Source organism: Bos grunniens, chromosome 20, assembly GCF_055505025.1.
Source record: "Bos grunniens cultivar Pamir isolate PY7600 chromosome 20, Bosgru_T2T1.0, whole genome shotgun sequence".
In the NCBI taxonomy this organism is placed as follows: domain Eukaryota; kingdom Metazoa; phylum Chordata; class Mammalia; order Artiodactyla; family Bovidae; genus Bos; species Bos grunniens.
Genome location: NC_141184.1, coordinates 20,030,449 through 20,054,309, shown reverse-complemented (window position 1 = coordinate 20,054,309; position 23,861 = coordinate 20,030,449).

Below are 23,861 nucleotides of genomic sequence, written 5' to 3'. Positions count from 1 at the left end.
ACAAAATGCAATATTGCTCAACCATTTAAGAAAGACATCTTGCCATTTGCAACAACATGGGTGAATCTAGAGAGTATTATGTTAAGTGAAATATGTAAGATAAAGGCAAATACTCAATGATTTCATCTTTATGTGGAATCTAAAAAACAAATGAACAAACATAACTGAAACAGAGCTATAGATACAGAAAGCAAAGTGATTTCCAGAGGAAGAAGGTTGGGGTCACGGGATAAGAGATGTAGTTGAGGGAGATTAGAGGTACAAACTTTCAGTTACAAAATACATGATTCACAGCTATGTACAATGTGGAAAATATAGTCAATAATAATGTAATATCTTGGTATAAAATTGAAAGTTTTAGTTGCTTAGTCATGTCCAACTCTTTGCGACCCCATGGACTGTAGCCCGCCAAGCTATTCCATCCATGGAATTCTCCAGGTAAGAATACTGGAGAGGGTAGCCATTTCCTTCTCCAGGGGATCTTCCCAACCAAGGGACTGAATATAGGTCTCCTGCATTGAAAGCAAATTCTTTACCATCTGAGCCACCAAATAGTAATTCAAATTAACATGATGATCATTATCAAATATATAGAAAATCACTATGTTGTACACCAGGAATTAACATAGTGTTGTAGGTCAATTATACTTAAGAAGCAACAAACTCATATAAAAGGAGATCAGATTTGTGGTTAACGGAAGGGGAGGGGAAATGGATGAACATAGTCAAAAGGTACAAACTTTTAGTTATAAGATATAAAAGTACTACAGATGGAAAATACAACATGATAAATATAATTAGCACTACAAAAAGCTCTTAAGATAGTAAGCCCCAAGAGTTCTCATCACAAGGAAAATTATTTTTCTTTTATTTTGCATCTATATGAGATGACAGATGTTCACCAAACATTTTAATAACAATTTCATGATATATGTAAGTCAAATCATTGTATTCTATACCTTATGTGTATACAGTACTGCATGTCACTTCAGTTCAGTTCAGTTCAGTTCAATTGCTTAGTCGTGTCCAGCTCTTTGTGACCCCATGGCCACCCCTGCATCATGGCAGGTCTCCTTGTCCTTCACCATCTCCCCAAGCTTGCTCACTCATATCCATTGAGTCACTGATATCATTCAACCATCTCATCCAACCATCTCAACCTTCTTCTCCAGCCTTCAATCTTTCCCAGCATCAGGGTCTTTTCTAATGAGTCATTTCTTTGCATTAGGTAGCCAAAATATTCCATAACTACTTGATTGAATTTTTTAATCTCAAATTTAACTTATCATATTATTAAGACATATTAAGATGCCCCATTATCTTTTATAGGTCAGTGGCTCTAGAATTTCCTCTAATGCTCTTCTCACTCCTCATCTTTACCTGATATATTCTTTCTTCATTGTCCATGATCTTTTCCTGGACAGGAGCTTAGGTTAGTTCCTTTTGATTGATTTATAGTAGTCAAGAAATCCTAAAGCCATTGCTGTTTTTTTTGTTTGTTTGTTTGTTTGTTTTTTACCAGAGTCTCCTTGCAATTACACGGATGTGGAAGCTTGGAAAAAATATTTTTTTCTAATTTTAGTTATTCTTATATTTTTCTGCCAAGATTCCCAGTAAATTCATATGACAATATTGGGGTATTCTGATTCTCATTATAGAATGCCTAAATTACATACAAGTGTTAACCAAGCATATCGTGTGTCGATAAAAGACAACACTATCTCAGATGTTAATGCTCAACTGCTGATCAGTACGCAATGCTTCTAATATTTTGCAACACACTAATATTTTGCAACATTACACCCCGTGTTATATGTGTAGATGCGTTCAGATCAGATCAGATCAGATCCGTTGCTCAGTCATGTCCGACTCTTTGCGACCCCATGAATTGCAGCACGCCAGGCCTCCCTGTCCATGACCAACTCCTAGAGTTCACCCAGACTCACGTCCATCGAGCCATCTCATCTTCTGTCGTCCCCTTCTCCTCTTGCCCCCAATCCCTCCCAGCATCAGAGTCTTTTCCAATGAGTCAACTCTTCACATGAGGTGGCCAAAGTACTGGAGTTTCAGCTTTAGCATCATTCCTTCCAAAGAAATCCCAGGGCTGATCTCCTTCAGAATGGACTGGTTGGATCTCCTTGCAGTCCAAGGGACTCTCAAGAGTCTTCTCCAACACCACAGTTCAAAAGCATCAATTCTTCGGCGCTCAGCTTTCTTCACAGTCCAACTCTCACATCCATACATGACCACAGGAAAAACCATAGCCTTGACTAGATGGACCTTTGTTGGCAAAGTAATGTCTCTGCTTCTGAATATGCTATCTAGGTTGGTCATAACTTTCCTTCCAAGGAGTAAGCGTCTTTTAATTTCATGGCTGCAGTCACCATCTGTAATGATTTTGGAGCCCAGAAAAATAAAGTCTAACACTGTTTCCAGTGTTTCCCCATCTATTTCCCATGAAGTGATGGGACTGGATTCCATGATCTTTGTTTTCTGAATGTTGAGCTTTAAGCCAACTTTTTCACTCTCCACTTTCACTTTCATCAAGAGGCTTTTGAGTTCCTCTTCACTTTCTGCCATAAGGGTGGTGTCATCTGCATATCTGAGGTTATTGATATTTCTCCCGGCAATCTTGATTCCAGCTTGTGCTTCTTCCAGTCCAGCGTTTCTCATGATGTACTCTGCATATAAGTTAAATAAACAGGGTGACAATATACAGCCTTGACGTACTCCTTTTCCTATTTGGAACCAGTCTGTTGTTCCATATCCAGTTCAGATGTTATTAGTGTTTTTGCAGTGGTAAGCATAGCTTTAATTTTTTTTCCTTTTTGAAATAATAGGAAGTAAGATTTTGGCTTGCGTTTTTACACAGAATGTCTGATGTTTAGCAGTGTTTTACTATTATAATGCAGAGAATTTAAAGCCAGTAGTGGTCAATTAAATATACGTTTTAAAATAGTAAAAAAAATAAAAATTAAAAAAGTAGATTAGCCAAGACTAAAGTCTAGTATCACCAGTTGTTGATGGAAATGTGCTTTGTGACAACACTCTTAAAGTGTTTGAGGGATATAGGTTTGTACAAATATTTTGGAGAATAACTTGATGGTATCTCTCAATTTAAAGACACAGGTAACTGGTCACTGGTCATGAATAAATCTCACTATTAAGTTAATAACATAAAATTTTGAATATATACTAAAGCAAATGATGGTTCAAGAGTTTTACTAAACACTTATTCTACAGTGTAAAATTCAAAGCAACTTATGCTTCTCTAAACTTTATTTTTTAAATTTGTTTATTAAAAACAAACAAACAAAATAAAACTTGTTAGGCACCCATGGCTTGCAGTATTTCAGTTTCCTGCCCAGAAACTGAACTTGAGCCTGGGCATTGAAAGCCTGGAATCCTAACCACTTTGCCAACAGGGAACTCCCCCTCTACACTTAAACACAAAAATAATTTATATCACGCTCTAATACAATGAAACAGTTGAAATGAATGATACAGTGATATCAATAAAAGCAACAACCAAAATAAATCTAAAACACGGAAAATGTTGAGTGAAAAAAAATCAATGTGCAGTATATATGTGTGTGTGTATATATATATATATATATATATATAAAAAACATGATTCCATGTAGTATCAATATCAACCATTTTCTGTACAGCCTATTAGACCAGAATTTAGTGGCTTGAAAAAACAAAATTCTTGTATTATTTCTCACAGTTTCTGTGGTTGGGTGCACAGGAGTGGCGTTTCTGTACTGTTCTGGCTCAGAGTCTGAATGAGATCATACACAAATATCATCACATGCTACCATCATCTACTGGCTCTTAGTGATAGATCACCTTCTTCCAAGGTGGCTTGCTCAAACAGCTGGCAAGGTGACACTGTTCATTGGTGTGCTTAGTCACTCAATTATGTCCAACTCTTTGCAACCCCATACACTGTAGCCCACTAGGTCTTCCGTCCATAGAATTTTCCAGGTAAGAACATTGGAGTGAGTTGTCATTTCCTTCTCCAAGGGATCTTTCTGACCAAGGGATTGAACCCAGGTCTCCTGCTTTGCAGGCAGAGTTTACTAGGAGGTAAAGAAAACTACATCAAAGGAAATCAAACCAGCAAATCCCAAAGGAAACCAACCCTAAAAATTCACTGGTAAGACTGATGAAGTTCCAATACTTTGGCCATCTGATGCAAAGAGCCAACTCATTGGAAAAGGGTCTGATTCTGGGAAAGACTGAAGACAAAAGGAGGGTGGTAGAGGATGAGATGGTTGAATAACATTATCGACATAAAATACATGAATTTGAGCAAACTCTGGGAGATAGTGAAGAACAGGGAAGCCTGGTGTGCAGCAGTCCATAAGGCAGCAAAGAGTCAGACACAACTTAGAAACTGAACAACTACAAAGAAAACTAGAATCCATCTTTGAGGCTGACTATCAAATACTGTTACACATTGAGTTGGCCAAAAAGTCCGTTTGGGTTTTTCCATACTGCCTTATGGAAAAGCCTGAATGAACTTTTTGGCCAACTCAATAAAATACCATGAATATTAAAAACAATACCACTTATTTGTTATGTGAACACATGTATAGTCAAGTGAAATATAAAATTTTGCATATGATGAACAACTTATTTGGATAGTGGCTACCTCTGATGAGAAGAGATGAAAGTGGGATTAGAGTTTGGTCTCTGGTGTGTTTGGCAGGGTCCATTTAATTAGGAAGGGGCATGAGGTTTTGATAGATCTGGATGCTAAATACATCAGTGCTTATCATCCTTTCTCCTGCAAGTTTCCATAGAGGAAAAGTATTCCATAATTAATAAATCAATACAGAGAAGCAGCCTTCATAATTCATGAGTGATAATCAACTCTCAGCTGCTGTCTCCTTGACAGATGTCATTACACCAGCAAACACTGACTCTTCAGCAAGAAGATGCAGAGCTGAAGCTCTAATTCTTTGGCCACTTAATGCGAAGAGCCAACTCATAGGAAACATCCCTGTTACTGGGAAAGACTGAGGGAGACAGAGGATGAGATGGTTGGATGACATTATCAACTCAATGGACATGAGTTTGAGTAAATTTTGAGAGATGGTGAAGGACAGGGAAGCCTGGAGTGCTGTAGTCCATGGGGTTGCAGAGAGTGTGACATGGCTGAGTGACTGAACAACAACCTAAGAGATTGCCTTGTCCTCATCCAGTTTACTTTATTGAGACATCCCCTTTGAAAAAAAGCCTCCATTGACTCAAATAATCCCTAAAATGGAAAGTGTGGTCCTGGATATCCAGAAAAATCTTGAGAATGTGAAAGGGGATATTCCACCCACAGTGTCTACATCTGGCAGGGGAGCCTTGTCAATGAACCTGACAGCATGTAGCTTTCTCTACCTTTGGATCTATATTGAAATCTTGAGTCAATAATATCAAGAGCCAACGTTTCTTGAGTAATATGCTGGGCATTAGGCTAAATTCTTTACCTGTTATTTCATCCTAAAGACAACGTTATGGTATGTCCTGCATATTTTGAAAGGTGCATCTGGGGGACATCAAGCAGATAAGTAACTTGCTATGCAAATTAGTAACAGAGCAAAAAATTTTAATCAGGAAATCTGGCTTCTCTACTGTGCCATCGCTTCTCTAGTGATTCTCAATTCTCTGGCTCTCTGGTTACCACCTTAGAATCATCTTTAAAAATCTCTTCATACTTCTGTGTACCTGGATCTCAGCTTTAAATTTGGCAGTAGTGAAGTTGTAATCTCTCTAACAAGAGCATGAATAGTTGTGGCTTTCTCCCTCATGTCTAATACTGGGGAGATGGTAGACCTGGAACACCTAAAAATTCCTGGAGCTCTAAGTTAGTCAGAGAGCTCCAGCCTTTGTTAGGATCCAGGTTAAAGTTCAAGGGGCATAGCAGGTATGCCTCACATTGTAGTGCCCTCAACTTGGAAATCCACTGTGATTCTGGAGCTGTCTATTTCTTGCCATTGCACATAGAGTCATTTGGTCACTCTCTAGGCCAGCCTAGATTGTCATACGAACACCACAGACTGGGTATCCTAAACAACAGAAATTTATTTCTCACCAGTTTAGGAAGCTATGGGGTCCAAGGTCAGAGTACCAGCATGATGGGATTCTACTGAGAATCCTCTTTCTGGCTTACAAATCGTTGCCTCCTTTTGATGTCTTCACAAGGTAAGAAAAGATAGAGAACAAGATATCATGTCTCTTCTGATAAGGACACTAATTTCATTAAGAGGGTCCCACCCTCATGAAAGGGTCCTACGCTTTCATTTTCTTTCACTTTCATCCTCATGAGCTCACCCAAAATGAATTAACTCCCAAAGGTCCCATCTCCAAAATCTATCATATTGAGGATTGGTGGTGATTTAGTTGCTAAATTGCGTCTGACTCTTGCGACTTCATGGACTGTAGCCTGCCAGGCTCCTCTGTCCATGGGATTCTCCAGGCAAGAATACTGGAGTAGGTTGCCATTTCCTTCCCCAGAGGATCTTCCTGACCCAGGGATTGAACCCAGACTGAGGCTTCAATAAATGAATTGGGGGAGTCATAATTCAGTTAATATCACTCACTAAGCCTCATGCGTGGTCTGGTGCTCACCCATTAGGTCATGGTCAGCCCCTCAAGGTCAGCCAGGGAAGGTTGTTTATCATCAATAATTTTTTAACCAAGAAGGTCTTATCACTGCCCTACAGTTGCTCACACAGGGCTCTCAGAAGACACCTTTCAGGGATTGCCATCGCAAATTCAAGGTGATAACATACGTCAGTTTCTAACACAGTAGAAGACACATTGTTTTCTTGTCTGTTGTTTAGTCGCTAAGTCATGTCTGATTCTTTTGTGACGCCATTTGATCCCTGGGTTGGACGATCCCCTGAAGGAGGAAATGGCATCATTTCAGTATTCTTGCCTGGGAAATCCCACGGACAGAGGATTCTGGAGAGCTACAGTCCATGGGGTCACAAAGAGTCACAAGATTGAGTGACTAAGCACACACACATAGACTATAGCCCTCCAGGGCTACAAAAGGCCTTAAATTAATCATCTGCTACCACTCTCCTAGTCCACACTCAGAAGTCAGTTTTCTTTTTGGTGACTTAGTAGCTGAAACTCAGGTATTTGCTCCAACTTGCATTCCTTTGAGGCTTAGATGTGTGGCTTCATGGGCCAAATTTTCCTTTCGAGATTATCAGATATTGTTGTACCTCACTCATTCACTTTTTTCTTTTAAACAAATCTTAATAGCTTGTGAAATATTCTTCCAATCTGAGAGAAAGCAATAGAAATTCATTTGTGATCGGTACTAAATAAGAAGACAATACTACCTTTTATTGTACTTCTGTACATAAGGGTTGACTTTATTACTGATTTTGAAGCTCCTGGGCTTTTTTCTATTGCTGGATCTTGGCCTGTGCTCTACAAATTTGCATATAATTTGATATTAGAAAACCTCTGGCTATATTGCTTTGTCTTTTAGTAGTTTAGGAGGTTTAAAGTACCCAGGACAAAGACTGTGTAGCTACTGACTTCCTGCTTTGTTACACAAAGTCATGCAGATGTTCTTACTACACAGGCTTCTCATCTTGTTTGACCTGCCTTCTCAGTCTGTCCAAATAATAAGAGTCTCAGATCCAGAGTGCCAGTAGTTTAATATGGATTTTATCTTCAGTATGTCCTTCCAGCATTGATTTATCATATATTTTATAGAATGTAAAAGCTTTCCTCTTGAGTTTCCAGGCTTCACAGAAATAGTTGTTACAATTAAGCCATTATAACACTGTAACTGTGTTCCTGTTGAGTACACATCAGCCAAGACATGAAAATACCTTACAGTATTTTGGACAATCTAACTAAATTTTAGAAAAGATCTAGTTAGCTTGTCTATGTAGAGATGGTGTGTTTTGAAAGGACAGGTTTATTGTATTTTAATTCTGCAGGCAGCAAAAAAATAAAGATAATAGATAATGTTTCTAAAGATTATGCCATATGGCTTATAATGCTTTAATTCTCTGAGACAAGTATAAGTATTTCCCATATTCTACAACTATGGAAACTAATTTTTATAATTTAAGGAACTTGCTGAAATTAGATGGTTAGTAAGAGGTGGAGTTGGGATTTAAATCTTGATATTCTGGTTGAGGAGGCCAAACTCTTAATTATTATCCTCTATTATCTATTAGTAAACCCCTGTGGGGTAAAATGTTAAACATACACACTCTTGATCTTGCTCCTTGAATATTTCAGAATTTGATAACCTATAGTTTCAAAAGTTTATCCTGTAATTCTGCTAACTACAAGGAATTAAACCTCTGGTGGATGAGATTTAAGTGCTTCTGTTGCACTTCACCAATGGTGATGAGTTTTCAAGTTATTGAAAGCTCAATTTCATTAAATCTTACCATTTTTTTTACCATTCTCATTCATCATATTTTAGTATTATAAATCTATTTCAGATATTGCATGAAAACAAGCCCTGTTCCCAAGTGATGACAAAGACTCTTCTTCTTTTAGAACCTGGTAAATATTTTTGTCAGTGACACATTCATCATCAAAAGATCACAGATCCACAGCATGAGAAGGGAGAGTTAATCAGGGAGCTTTAGAGGAAATACTGCTCTCTAGTTAATGGATGCCAGGCTGTCACTGTGAACAGTGAAAGTGTTGTTACTCTGTAATTCCTGTGGTGACTGCAAATGCTGAAATGGGCATTCGATTACACATTGAAGCACTTTCTCAAAAAAAAAAAAAAAAAAGGAAAGAAAAGAAAAATCAACTTTGGCCTTGAGAATCTAGTTGAAATATACAAGCTAAAGAGATTTAAAATGGAACCTTCTCAAAAGGTTAGTGCATTTATTAGGAAACATAAAATACATTGATGGCATAGCCATCATTAGGGGTAAGATAACTCCTTACTTATTCCATTTATTCCTTTATTTTGAACATATTTACATACATAAAACTTTTATGGATATGAGGGACTTCAGATTGCATATTGTGATATTTTCATCAGAAGTCCTAGGTAATATTTTAGCTGCTGTGACTGTAATGATGAATTATCCTGAGCAGCCTGTAAGCCATTAGTCTATTGTTAATATCAAGGTGATAAGAAAAGTCTTTTAATAGATAACTTGTTGAGACCTGGGCTTCCCTGGTGGCTCAGATGGTAAAGAATCTGCCTGCAATGCGGGAGACCTGGGTTCAATCCCTGGGTCAGGAAGATCCTCTGGAGGAGGGCATGATAATCCACTGCAGTATCTTTGCCTAGTAAATCTTATGAGCTGTATAATCCATGGAGTTGCAAGGAGTAGGATACAACTGAGCTACTTTCACTATTGAGACCTAGTACCTGTCTTCCTTTCTACCTTTTTTTTTTTTTTTAATTGTTGGAGTATAATTGCTTTACAATGTTGTGTTTGTTTCTGTTGTACAACAAAGTGAATCAGCTATATATGTATCCCCTCCCTCTTAAATCTCACTCCCATTCCTCTATGTCATCACAGAGCACTGAGATGAATTCCCTGTGCTGTACAGCAACTTCCCACTAGCTACCTATTAATATTTTACACATGGTAGTGTATATATGTCTTCCCTGGTGACTCAACAGTATAGAATTCACCTGCAATGCAGAAGACACAGGTTAGATCCTGGGTCGGGAACATCCTCTGGAGGAGGAAATGGCAACCCACTCTAGTATTCTTGCCTAGAAAATCCCATGGACAGAGGAGCCTGCAGGGCTACATTTCATGGAGTCTCAAAGAGTCAGATGCGACTGAGTATGCACACTTAATGTTTATATGTCTTTACTACTCTCTAGATTTGTCTCACTTTCCCCTTCCACCCCTAAATCCATATGTTCTTTCTCTATATCTACATCTCTGTTCATGTCATGAAAATATCCCTGACCTTTCAATATTACTCTCATTTAAGTTTGATATACTCATTACCCTTTATTGACTAATAAGGGAATTATTTCTAATCCCTGCAAAATCTGAAGCTTTCAAAGTATCTTCTTATTGCTTTTAGGTTTTATGAAAATTAAATACTATATTCCCTTATCTATCTCTAACTCAACAAATATCTCTGGACTCTACTATATGCATTACTTTCTGTTACTCAGAGGAAAAATACAGAAAAATAGACAGATCTTGACTGGGTGTATTATGGTAGGTGAAATAATTTTCTCTCAAAGATTGATGCTAATCTCCAAAACCCGAGAATAGGTTACCTCCTGATAGATGAGACCTCGCAGATGTTATTAATGTTATGGACCTTGAGATGGGAAGATTATCATGATTATCTAGGTGGTCCCCATTTAAACACCCAAGTCTTCAAATCAAGAGGATCTTTTATAGTTGAAGCTAGCGAGAGCCAGAGTCATGTAACAGGGGGAGAGAGTGAGATAAGAAAGAAACAAGAAGGAGAAATACACAAAGCCAGTATAAGGTGCATGATTTTGAGTGATGCTGAGGATAAGCTCTTAGTTCTGCTAATGACTCCAGATAGACGCTTACCTAAAGCCACTGTAAGTTGTCCATTTGAAAGATGAAGGTTGGCAAATTTATCCTTCAGTCCTTGCACTTCACCAAAGGATTTTTTTCCAGGGTTGATAATAACTCCCTTGCTTTTATGCTCTGCTTGAATGAGGCTGAGTGGGCTCCAGCTGTGAGATGGAGCAGAAAGCAAAATGAGATGAGAGGTATCCCTGTGAAGTGAGTCTCCAGTTACACAGATCTGTCTGCTGCAGGGTGATGTAATCATGGCAAAGGAGGGAAAGTGGCAGGGCACCGTGATGTCTGCTACATGAAGGCCAGGGCCTAATGGGCACAGGATATTTATATCTGCCTGAGAGGACAGACTCAGTAAAGGAGTCAAAATGTAATTTGAAGAAGTTTGATTTTTTGGGTGGGTAAAATATATATGTCGTGAAAGCAAGTGCATAATAAAATTAATAGAATTAATTATTCCTGTTAAAAATAAGGGAGGAGATAGTGCTCACTTTTCTCAGAGCATTTACTTTGGAAATTGTGTAAATAAAAATTATCCCTCTCTTTGAAATGTAAGCCAGTTTTTTAAAGGCTAAATCAGTGTCTTGCCAGCTTAAAAACTCTGAAATATGTTTCTCAAATACTTGAAAGCCATTCCTTTGAAATGTAAAGATGAAAAGATATGTTGCCCCCACACACACACTCTCAGCATCCCTGGGAGGGGAGGAGTCTAACTTCTGTGGTGCCTAGTTCATAGCTATAAAACTATAAGAAGCTTTTTTTTTCTTTTGGAGAAAGCCATTAGCTAACATAAATGGTCACTCCAATTAACAAATGAATGTAAGGTGAGTTATATGTGACAGAGCTGTTAAGTCCTCTATTTGAGGATCAGTTGTGGTTTGTATCTTGAGAACACAGACATGATACATTTTATCGGCTTGGCCAAGAAAATCAGAGTTACTAAGGAAATTTTTCATGCAAAGATGAACACAATAAAGGACAGAACTTGTAAGGACCTAATAGAAGCAGAAGATATTAAGAAGAGGTGGCAAGAATACACAGAAAAACTATTTAAAAAAGTAGTGCTCAAAATTCTCCAAGCCAGGCTTCAGCACTACATGAACCGTGAACTTCCTGATGTTCAAGCTGGTTTTAGAAAAGGCAGAGGAACCAGAGATCAAATTGTCAAAATCTGCTGGATCATGGAAAAAGCAAGACAGTTCCAGAAAAAACATCTATTTCTGCTTTATTCACTATGCCAAAGCCTTTGACTGTGTGGATCACAATAAACTGTGAAAAATTCCTCAGGAGATGGGAATACCAGACCACCTGACCTGCCTCCTGAGAAATCTGTACGCAGGTCAAGAAGCAACAGTTAGAACTGGACATGGAACAACAGACTGGTTCCAAATCAGGAAAGGAGTACGTCAAGCCTGCATATGGTCACCCTACTTATTTAACTTATATACAGAGTATATCATGTGAAATGCCAGGATGGATGAAGCACAAGCTGGAATCAACATTGCCAGGAGAAACATCAATAACCTCAGATACACAGATGACACCACCCGCAGGTGACTATAAATAAAGCTGAGCGTCAAAGAGTTGATGCTTTTGAGCCGTGATGTTGGACAAAACTCTCGAGAGTCCCTTGGACTGCAAGGAGATCCCATCAGTCAATCCTAAAGGAAATCAGTCCTGAATATTCATATTCAAGCCCTTGTACTTTCCTCCTCTCTAATATATCCTATTTACTTGGCATCATGAGTGTTTGCATATTCCTGGATTCCATTCTTTGGCTTTGGGAACAAGAACTCAGATTCCCTTTTCAGTTGCATAGCAGCAGTCCTGCTCACACCCTAATCTTTTCAAAGATACAAGCTTTGATCCACTGTTGTAAAACCTTTCATCAAATGCTATAGGCTTGAGATACATAGGTTTTGAGGCAGAAATCCAGTATGTCTCCTTTTTACTGGCAAAGAAATAAAGCTATACTTTTTTATGTGTTTGCCAAAGGCATTTGCCATCTGCCTCTGTGAAGACTGAAACTTGTTCTGCTGTAGCTATTGTCCTTTGACACACACTGAAGGAAGATTGCCGGGAGAAATATCAATAACCTCAGATATGCAGATGACACCACTCTTATAGCAGAAAGTGAAGAGGAACTAAAAAGCCTCTTGATGAAAGTGAAAGTGGAGAGTGAAAAAGTTGGCTTAAAGCTCAACATTCAGAAAACGAAGATCATGACATCCGTCCCATCACTTCATGGGAAATAGATGGAGAAACAGTGGAAACACTGTCAGACTTTATTTTTCTGGGCTCCAAAATCACTGCAGATGGCAACTGCAGCCATGAAATTAAAAAACGCTTACTCCTTGGAAGGAAAGTTATAACCAACCTAGATAGCATATTCAAAAGCAGAGACATTACTTTGCCAACAAAGGTCTGTCTAGTCAAGGATATGGTTTTTCCTGTGGTCACGTATGGATATGAGAGTTGGACTGTGAAGAAGGCTGAGCACCGAAGAATTGATGTTTTTGAACTGTGGTGTTGGAGAAGACTCTTGACAGTCCCTGGGACTGCAAGGAGATCCAACCAGTCCATTCTAAAGGAGATCAGCCCTGGGATTTCTTTGGAAGGAATGATGCTAAAGCTGAAACTCCAGTACTTTGGCCACCTCATGTGAAGAGTTGACTCATTGGAAAAGTCTCTGATGCTGGGAGGGATTGGGGGCAGGAGGAAAAGGGAACGACAGAGGATGAGATGGCTGGATAGCATTACTGACTCAATGGACATGAGTCTGGTTGAACTCCAGGAGTTGGTGATGGACAGGGAGGCCTGGTGTGCTGGGATTCATGGGGTCGCAAAGAGTCAGACACAACTGAGCTACTGAACTGAACTGAACTGAAGGAAGTTCAGGGTGTGTATATTGTCACCCTGCTTATTTAACTTACATGTAGAGTACCTCATGAGAAATGCCAGGCTAGATGAAACACAAGCTGGAGTCAAGATTTCTGAGAGAGATATCAATAAACTCCAGAGAAGGCAATGGCACCCCACTCCAGTACTCCTGCCTGGAAAATCCCATGGACAGAGGAGCCTGGTAGGCTGCAGTCTGTGGGGTCGCTGAGGGTCGGACACAACTGAGTGACTTCACTTTCACTTTTCACTTTCATGCATTGGAGAGGGCAATGGCAACCCACTCCAGTGTTCTTGCCTGGACAATCCCAGGGACAGGGGAGCCTGTTGGGCTGCAGTCTATGGGGTCTCACAGAGTTGGACATGACTGAAGTGGCTTAGCATCAATAACCTCAGTTATGCAGATGACACCACCCTTATGGCAGAAAGTGAAGAGGAACTAAAGAGCCTCTTGATGAACCTGAGAGAGAAGAGTGAAAATGTTGGCTTAAAACTCAACCTTTCAAAAATGAAGATCATGGAATCCAGTCCCACTACTTGATGGCAAATAGACAGGGAAACTATGGAAATAGTGACTAACTTTATTTTGGAAGTCTCCAAAACCACTGCAGATGACAACTGCAGCCATGAAATTAAAAGACACTTGCTCCTTGGAAGAAAAGCTATGACCAACCTAGACAGCATATCAAAAAGCAGAGACATTACTTTGCCAATAAAGGTTGGTCTGGTCAAAGCTATGTTTTTCCTAGTAGTCACATATGCATGTGAGAGTTGGACTATACAGAAAGTTGAGCGCCGAAGAACTGATCCTTTTGAACTGTGGTGTTGGAGAAGACTCTTGAGAGTCTCTTGGACAGCAAGGAGATCAAACCAGTCCATCTGAAAGGAAATCAGTCCTAAATATTCATTGGAAGGACTGATGCTGAAGCTGAAACTCCAATATTTTGGCCACCTGATAAGAAGAACCAACTATCTTATGCTTCTATTTTCTCAAGCATACAAAACAGAAGGTAATTACTGCCCTTCTCTGGATCCGATAATTTATCAGACCAAGAACACACTTCAGAAATTTGGGACAAAGAGTATAGATTTTGGCTAATGGAGCAAGATGCTTATTGAAAACAAGAATCCTACACTGACTGCCTAGCAATTTTTACCTCACAAACCCATGAACTGTAACTCATCAGTCTCCTCTGTCCATGGAATTTTTCATGCAAGACTTCTGGAGAAGGTTGCCATTTACTTCTCCAAGAGATCTTCCCCGCCCAAGGATTGAACACACATGTCTTGCATTGGCAGGCAAATTATTTTCCACTGGGGAAGCCCCACCTCTAGCAGTCCCTTAATCTCAGGTGGTCCAGTCTCCTAATCTTGATGAGTTTCTCTGGTACCTTTAATCTTGCCTCAGGAGGATTTTTTGGCTTCTCCTCCCTTGTTAAGCAACTGTTGAAATCTACCCTTTAGAAGTCAGGGAAGGTCTTGTCTCTAAGTATTAGGAAACAGAAAAGCCTCTGTGCCTGGCCCCTACTTGGTTTCAGTGTGGTTTCCCCTTTCTATTTGTCAATTGCAAGAAAGTGAAACTCAACAGGACCCTGTGGGGCTCCTGGTCAAGGGAGCCTTTCTTTTCAGTCTCCATGACCTCCCCTGAGTTTCAAAGTGTTAGTCACTCAGTTGTGTCTGACTCTTTATGACCCCATAGACTGTAGCCCACAATGGCTTCTCTGTTCATGGACTTCTCCATGCAAGAATACTGAAGTGCTTTGCCACTGCCTTCTCCAGGAGATTGTCCAGACCCAAGAGTGGAACCCAGGCCTTCTTCATTGCAGTCAGATTCTTTACTACCCTGGGTTTGGGCACAGCTTTTAAAGGACACAAATTGTTTGTATCCCTCTTCCTGGCAAAGCAATAAAACTATTATTTTCTACTCCACCCAAAATTCTGTCTCCAAGATTTGATTAGGCACCAGTGCACAGAGGAAGAGTGCTCAACATCAAAATAAGGGTGTAATGAATTGAAGCTGAGTCCCCATAAATGAAAATTAATCAGTGCATCTATGAAAGAAATGAACAATTTTAATCAAGCCAAATTTGAGAACTATAAGCAGCCCAAGCGTCTCCTCCATACCCAGACCACAAGTAAAACTGCTTTTGTGATGGCTTCTCTTGGAAATTTCAGAGTCATCTTAATTCATCAGTAGAAAATTAAACCCATTATATTCATTTTTGTCATAAGTCTTTTTTTTTTAGTGTCCCTAAAATATGTACAGATATGTATATTTGTCATCTTCCCTACTCAACATTTTAGTCAAAGCTACACTTCTACAAGTGTTATTTCATTAGCTTTATAATTAATCTCTCATTTCACTATTGAACTTTTACAATGTCATGCAGATTATATTTATCTTCCTAATGTTAGAGCTGTTTAAGACAGTTATCTATAAAAATCATATCATCATATGATATAAATAGTAAGAATCTTATTCTACTCATGACATAAATAATGAAGTCAATGACAAGGCATCTTTTGGACTAATAACACTGAATGGAGACCTAAGAGACTGTCTCATCTTAGCACATCACTAGGTTATTAAAAAATAAAGTAAAAATGATTTTGGTAGAGTTTTAAAGGTAAATCCAAGTAAATTGTATTACATTTAAATTTACTCTGAAAAAAAAATTACTCTGAGTTAAAATTCTATATATAATCATGGTAATCATGTATTACTTATTGCCATGTTAAAACTTTACCCTGAAATTTAATTGTTTAAAATAATATTTATCTTACAGTTTCTAATGGTTGAGAAAAATAGAATGACTTATGTAGAGTTTCCTGACTCAAGATTTTCATGAATCAAATTTGCAGTTATGCTGGTAGCCCAAACTGTATCTTCTGAAGCTTTGACTACTGAAAGTCTACTTGTAAGTGACTCAATCATACAGCTGGGAGTTGGTGATGGATGCCACCTTAGGTACCTCTGTTCTGTCCAAGTGCTTCCTATCTTTCAGGCATTGGTTCTCCATATGGCCTAACAAGAAAAACTGAAATTCCTTACATCATGGCTGGGCTCAGAGAGACATTGGTGAAGAGAGACAGAGAGTCAGAGAAGTAGGAAGGCAGGAGAACAAGGAGATCAAGGACAAGGGCAAGCAGAAGAAGAAGGGGGAAAGGAGAGGAAAAGAGGGGAGAGGAGGGAAGGGAGGCGAGAGACCTAGGAGAGGGAGAGAGCACCAAACACCAAGTCCCCAAGGACCCAGAAAGGGCATGCAAGACTAAAGCCTTAGACTTTTATAATCTTATTTCAGAAGTTACATCCCAATCATTCTCTGATATTTTATTCCTTAGCAGTAAGTCACTAAGTCTGCCCACACCCAAGGGGAGGAATATTAGGTTCTTCTGAAAGTGAAGAATATCAGTATCTGTGAGCACAGGTTTAACATCACCACAGGTCATTAAAGTATTTAAACCCATTTTAGAACACTAAAATAATAATTTTTAAAAGTAAAACAGTATTTTCAATTGAGCAGAATAATTCCCTAGCTGTGGAGTGGTTCAGGAATTTATTAATGAAGTCATACACATAACACACACACACATACTCTCCAGGGTCACACATAATCAAAAATATAACCTCAATGCATAAAATTTTGTCAAAGGAAAAATGCTTGACTTTTCAAAAAGGCTCAGTCATTAAAAATAAATTGAACTTTGTGTTCATTTTAGCTGTAACCTTTAAACAATCAATGAATATGTACTCACTGTAATCATTCTTTAAAATTAGAATTATTGAAAAGCTTTATGATCACTGATGAATGAAAGGAATATTGATTTGTGACCAGGAGAGATGATCTCAAGCAGTAAACAGGTGTTCTAGAAGAATTCACTTCATTCTACTACAAGTGGGTCAATTTGAAATAAATTCATCATGTTTTTAAGTTTAATCATACATTGCATTGTAATGCTTTAGATAGCAATTTGATCTAAGTAACTCCAGGATGAAAAAATAAATTATATCAATTAAGAGACTACAATAGTGCAAGTACCCCATGTTGTTAAGACATGCGTTTTTCTATATGTTACTTGTAAGTTTTGCATTTTTAAAATATTATTCTTTGTTGTGTTTTTTTCACTTGTTACACTAGCAATAGTAATTCATATGGTTATGCATATGTAAATGTGAAGAATAAAACCACTCCTCTATAAGTAATCATTTAATAGTTTTTTTTTTTTTTTCCACTGATGATAGTCAAGAGTGGATCGGGCTATTGGATTAACAGTTGTGGTAATTTTAATAATAATTTAACAGTTATAAGTGATACTCTGCAGCTAGAATTATAAGGAATTATACCTTATGAAACAATAATAAGATAATTTAGGAAATTGAGTTTATTACTTTTGAATACGAAAACTTAAAAAATAATTAAACAGAGACAAAGATTACACATTGAGGTGATATATCATCACCTTTAACTATATTTGTTCTCAATTTCTTAAATTTTCCCTTATCTTACTGGATTTTTGGCTAAATCATATGATTTTCTGGCTTCCCTGATGGCTCAGCAGGTAAAGAATCTGCCTGCAATGCCCTTAATTCCTGCCCCAGCCCACAGGTGTGAGGCCTTGTACCAAGACCACAGAAGTGGAGCCTAGATCAAGGTCTTCTCTGAAATTGACTGAGCCCCTCTGTAACTGTTGTCAAAAGACCCCTGAAAGTCACTAACAAGCTTTTTGACTCCGAATTAGCAAAGATGCCCACTCCTGCAAGTACCATATAGCACCCCAACCAATCACCTAACACTAACCTTCCACCAGGAATTTTCTTTGTCTTGAGACTATTATGGCTATTACCCCCCCAAAATTGTTGGTTTTCCCTGGTATGTCAGGTTGGCCCACTGCATGCACACAGCCCACATTATCTCTGTTTTTTGTCCTTGAAAACTCCCTCCTTTCTGAAATACTCTATGTCTGGAAATTCTTTTCCGATCCACGCTTGGACTGCCTTAACACAGGAGACATAGGAGACACGGTTTCAAAATCTGGCTTGCTAAGAATCCTCTGGAGGAGGAAATGACAGCCAATTCCAGTGTTCTTACCCGGAGAACCCCATGGACAGAGGAGCCTGGCAGAATTCTGTCCATGGAAATCACAAAGAGTTGGATACAACTGAGTTATTAAGTACATACACATAATTTTCTACAACTTTATTTCTCAATTTTTTTTATTTCCTATGAAAGATTTTCTATGGTGGAGGTAATGAAGGAGGTAATAAAGATAATGGCAATTAAAATAATTGCCATTATCTTCATTACCTCCACCAGAGTTTGAAAGTAAAGTGAATGTGAAGTCTCTCAGTCATGTCCAACACTTTGTGAACCCATGGACGGTAGCGTACCAGGCTCCCCCAATCATAGGGTTTTCCAGGCAAGAGTACTAGAGTGGGTTGCCATTTCCTTCTCCAGAGGATTTTCCCAAACCAGCAACAAACCTGGGTCTCCTGCATTGGAGGCAGACACTTTACCATCTGAGCCACCAGAGTTTCAGTTCAGTTCAGTTCAGTCTCTCAGGTGTGTCGGACTCTTTGTGATTCTGTCCCATGAATCACAGCATGCCAGGCTTCACTGTCCATCACCAAACCTAGAGTTTACTCAAACTCATGTACATCGAGTTGGTGATACCATCCAGCCAACTCATCCTCTGTCATCCCCTTCTCCTCCTGCCCCCAAACCCTCCAAGCACCAGAGTCTTTTCCAATGAGTCAAATCTTCAAATGAGGTAGCCAAAGTATTGGGGTTTCAGCTTTAGCATCAGACCTTCCAATGAACACCCAGGACTGATCTCCTTTAGAATGGACTGGTTGGATCTCCTTGCAGTCCAAGGAACTCTCAAGAGTCTTCTCCAACACCAGACTTCAAAATCATCAATTCTTTGGCACTCAGCTTTCTTCACAGTCCAACTCTCACATCCATACATGACCACTGGAAAAACCATAGCCTTGACTAGATGGACCTTTGTTGGCAAAGTAATGTCTCTGCTTTTCAATATGCTATCTAGGTTGGTCATAACTTTCCTTCCAAGCAGTAAAGGTCTCTTAATTTCATGGCCTCAATAACCATCTGCAGTGATTTTGGAGACCCAAAAACTAAAGTCTGACACTGCTTCCACTGTTTCCCCATCTGTTTCCATGAAGTGATGGGACCAGATGCCATGATTTTCATTTTCTGAAAGTTGAGCTTTAAGCAAACTTTTTCACTCTCTTCTTTCACGTTCATCAAGAGGCATTTTAGTTCCTCTTCAATTTCTGCCATAAGGGTGATGTCATCTGCATATCTGAGGTTATTGATATTTCTCCTGGCAATCTTGATTCTAGCTTGTGCTTCTTCCAGCCCAGTGTTTCTCATGATGTACTCTGCATATAAGTTAAATAAGCAGGGTGACAATATACAGCCTTGATGTACTCCTTTTCCTATTTGGAACCAGTCTATTGTTCCATGTCCAGTTCTAACTGTTGCTTCCTGACCTGCATATAGGTTTCTCAAGAAGCAGGTCAGGTGGTCTGGTATTTCCATCTCTTTCAGAATTTTCCACAGTTTATTGTGATCCACACGGTCAAAGGCTTTGGCATAGTCAATAAAGCAGAAATGGATGTTTTTTTCTGGAACTCTCTTGCTTTTTTGATGATCCAGTGGATGTTGGCAATTTGATCTCAGGATCCTCTGCCTTTTCTAAAGCCAGCTTGAACTCTGGAAGTTCATGGTTCACAAATTGCTGAAGCCTGGCTTGGAGAATTTTGAGCATTACTTTACTAGCATGTGAGATGAGTGCAATTGTGCGGTAGTTTGAGCATTCTTTGGCATTGCCTTTCTTTGAGATTGGAATGAAAACTGACTTTTTTCAGTCCTGTGGCCACTGCTGAGTTTTCCAATTTTGCTGGCATATTGAGTGCAGCAATTTCACAGCATCATCTTTCAGGATTTGAAATAGCTCAACTGGAATTCCATCACTTTCACTAACTTTGTTCATAGTGATGCTTTCTAAGGCCCACTTGACTTCACATTCCAGCATGTCTGGCTCTAGGTGAGTGATCACACCATCGTGATTATATGGGTCATGGAGATTTTTTTGTACACTTCTGTGTATTCTTTCCACCTCTTCTTAATATCTACTTCTGTTAGGTCCATACCTTTTCTGTCCTTTATTGAGCCCATCTTTACATGAACTGTTCCTTTGGTATCTCTAATTTTCTTAAAGAGATCTCTAGTCTTTCCCATTCTGTTGTTTTCCTCCATTTCTTTGCATTGATCACTGAGGAAGCAAGGTCCAATGCTGTAAAGAGCAATATTGCATAGGAACCTGGAATGTTAGGTCCATGAATCAAGGCAAATTAGAAGTGGTCAAGCAGGAGATGGCAACAGTGAACGTCGACATTCTAGGAATCAGCGAACTCAAATGGACTGGAATGGGTGAATTTAACTCAGATGACCATTATATCTACACTGTGGGCAGGAATCCCTTAGGAGAAATGGAGTACCCATCATGGTCAACAAAAAAGTCCGAAATGCAGTACTTGGATGCAATCTCAAACACAACAGAATGATCTGTTCATTTCCAAGGCAAGCCATTCAATATCACTGTAATCCAAACCTACGCCCCAACCAGTAATGCTGAAGAAGCTGAAGTTGAATGGTTCTATGAAGACCTACAAGACCTTTTGGAACTAACACCCCAAAAAAGATGTCCTTTTCATTATAGGGGACTGGAATGCAAATGTAGGAAGTCAAGAAACACCTGGGGTAACAGGCAAATTTGGCCTTGAACTACGGAATGAAGCAGGGCAAAGGCTAATAGAGTTTTGCCAAGAGAATGCACTGGTCATAGCAAACACCCTCTTCCAACAACACAGGAGAAGTCTCTACACATGGACATCACCAGATGGTCAATACCGAAATCAGATTGATTATATTCTTTGCAGCCAAAGATGGAGAAGCTCTATGTAATCAGCAAAAACAAGCCCATGAGCTGACTGTGGCTCAGATCATGAACTCCTTATTGTCAAATTTGGACTTAAATTGAAGAAAGTAGGGAAAATCACTAGACCATTCAGGGATGACCTGAATCAAATCCCTTATGATTATACAGTGGAAGTGAGAAATAGATGTAAGGGAGTAGATCTGATGGATAGAGTACCTGATGAACTATGGAGGGAGGTTCCCAGAGTTTGGCCTCAGATGGCAACCCACTCCAGTACTTTTGCCTGGCAAATCCCATGGACAGTTGAGCCTGGTAGGCTTCAATCCATGGGGTAGCTTGGAGTTGGACATGACTGAGCGGCTTCACTTTCACTTTTCACTTTCATGCATTGGAGAAGGAAATGGCAACCCACTCCGTTGTTCTTGTCTGGAAAATCCCAGGGATGGGGGAGCCTGGTGGGCTGCCGTCTCTGGGTTCACACAGAGTCGGACATGACTGAAGTGACTTAGCAGCAGCAGCAGCAAATAACAGGGAGGGAACACAGCTCCATTTGACAGCAGAAAATTGGATTAAAGACTTATTGAGCATAGCCCCTCCTATCAGAACAAGACCCAGTTTCCCGATAGTGAGTCTCTGCCATCAGGAAGCTCCCAAGGCCCCCTAATCTTTCACCATCAGAGGGCAGACAGAATGAAAATCACAATAACAGAAAACTAAAAAATCTGATCGCAAGCACCACAGTCTTGTCTAATTCAATGAAATGAAAAGCCATGCTGTGTAGGGCCATCCAAGACAGACAGATCATGATGGAGGGTTCTGACAAAATGTGGTCCACTGGAGAAGGGAATGGCAAACCACTTCAGTATTCTTGGCTTGAGAACCCCATGAACAGTATGAAAGGCAAAATGATAGGAAACTGAAAGATGAACTCCCCAGGTTGCTAGGTGCACAATATGCTACTGGAGATAAGTAGAAAAATAACTCCAGAAAGAAAGATGAGCCAGAGCCAAAGCAACAATCATGTCCAGCTGTGGATGTGACTGGTGATGGAAGTAAAGTCCAATGCTGTAAAGAGCAATATTGCATAGGAACCTGGAAAGATAGGTCTATGAATCAAGGCAAATTGGAAGAGGCCAAACAGGAGATAGGAACAATGAACATCGACATTTTAGGAATCAGCAAACTGATGGACCTGAATGGGGGAATTTAACTCACATGACCATTATATCAACTAATGTGGGCAAGAATCCCTTAGGAGAAATAGAGTAGCCTTTATAGTCAACAAAAAGTCAAAAATGCAGTATTTGGGTGAAATCTCAAAAATAACAGAATGATCTCTGTTCATTTCCAAGGCAAGCCATTCAATATCCCAATAATCCAAGTCTATGCCCTGACCAGTAAAGCTGAAGAAGCTGAACGGTTCTATGAAGGCCTACAAGACCTTATATAACTGACACCCCAAAATGATGACCTTTTCATTATAGGGAATTCGAATGCAAATGTGTTAAGTCAAGAAATACCTGGAGCAACAGGCAAATTTGGCCTTAGAGTAATGAATGAAGCAGAGCAAAAGCTAATAGAGTTTTGCCAAGAGAACACACTGGTCATAGAAAACACCCTCTTTCAACAAAACAAAAGAAGACTCTACGCATGGCTATCATCAGATGGTCAATACCAAATCAGATTGATTATATTCTTTGTGGCCAAAGATGGAGCTCTATATAGTCAGTAAAAACAAGAACAGGAACTGACTGTGGCTCAGATCATGAACTCCTTGTTGCCAAATTCAGACTTAAATTGAAAAAAGGAGGGAAAACAACTAGACCTTTCAGGTATGACCTAAATCAAATCCCTTACGATTATACAATAGAAGTGAGAAATAGATTCAAGAATTAGATGTGATAGAGTGCCTGAAGAACAATGAATTGAGGTTCATGACATTGCACAGGAAGCAGTAATCAAAACCATCCCGAAGAAAAAGAAATACAAAAAGGCAAAATGGTTCTTAGATGAGGCCTTACAAACAGCTGTGATAAGAAGAGAAGTGAAAGGCAAAGGAGAAAAGGAATTGAATGCACGGTTCCAAAGAATAGCAAGAAGAGATAAGAAAGCCATCCTCAGATATCAATGCAAAGAAGCAGAGGAAAACAACAGAATGGGAAAGACTAGAGATCTCTTCAAGAAAATTAGAGATACCAAGGGAACACTTCATGCAAAGATGGACACAGTAAATGACAGAAATGGTATTGACCTAAGAGAAGCAGAAGATATTAAGAAGAGGTGGCAAGAATACACAGAACAACTATACAGAAAAGATCTTCACAAACCAGATGACCACGATGGTGTGATCACTCACCTAGAGCCAGACATCCTGGAATATGAAGTCAAGTGGGCCTTAGAAAGCATCACTATGAACAAAGCTAGTGGAGGTGATGGAATTCCAGTTGAGGTATCTCAAATCCT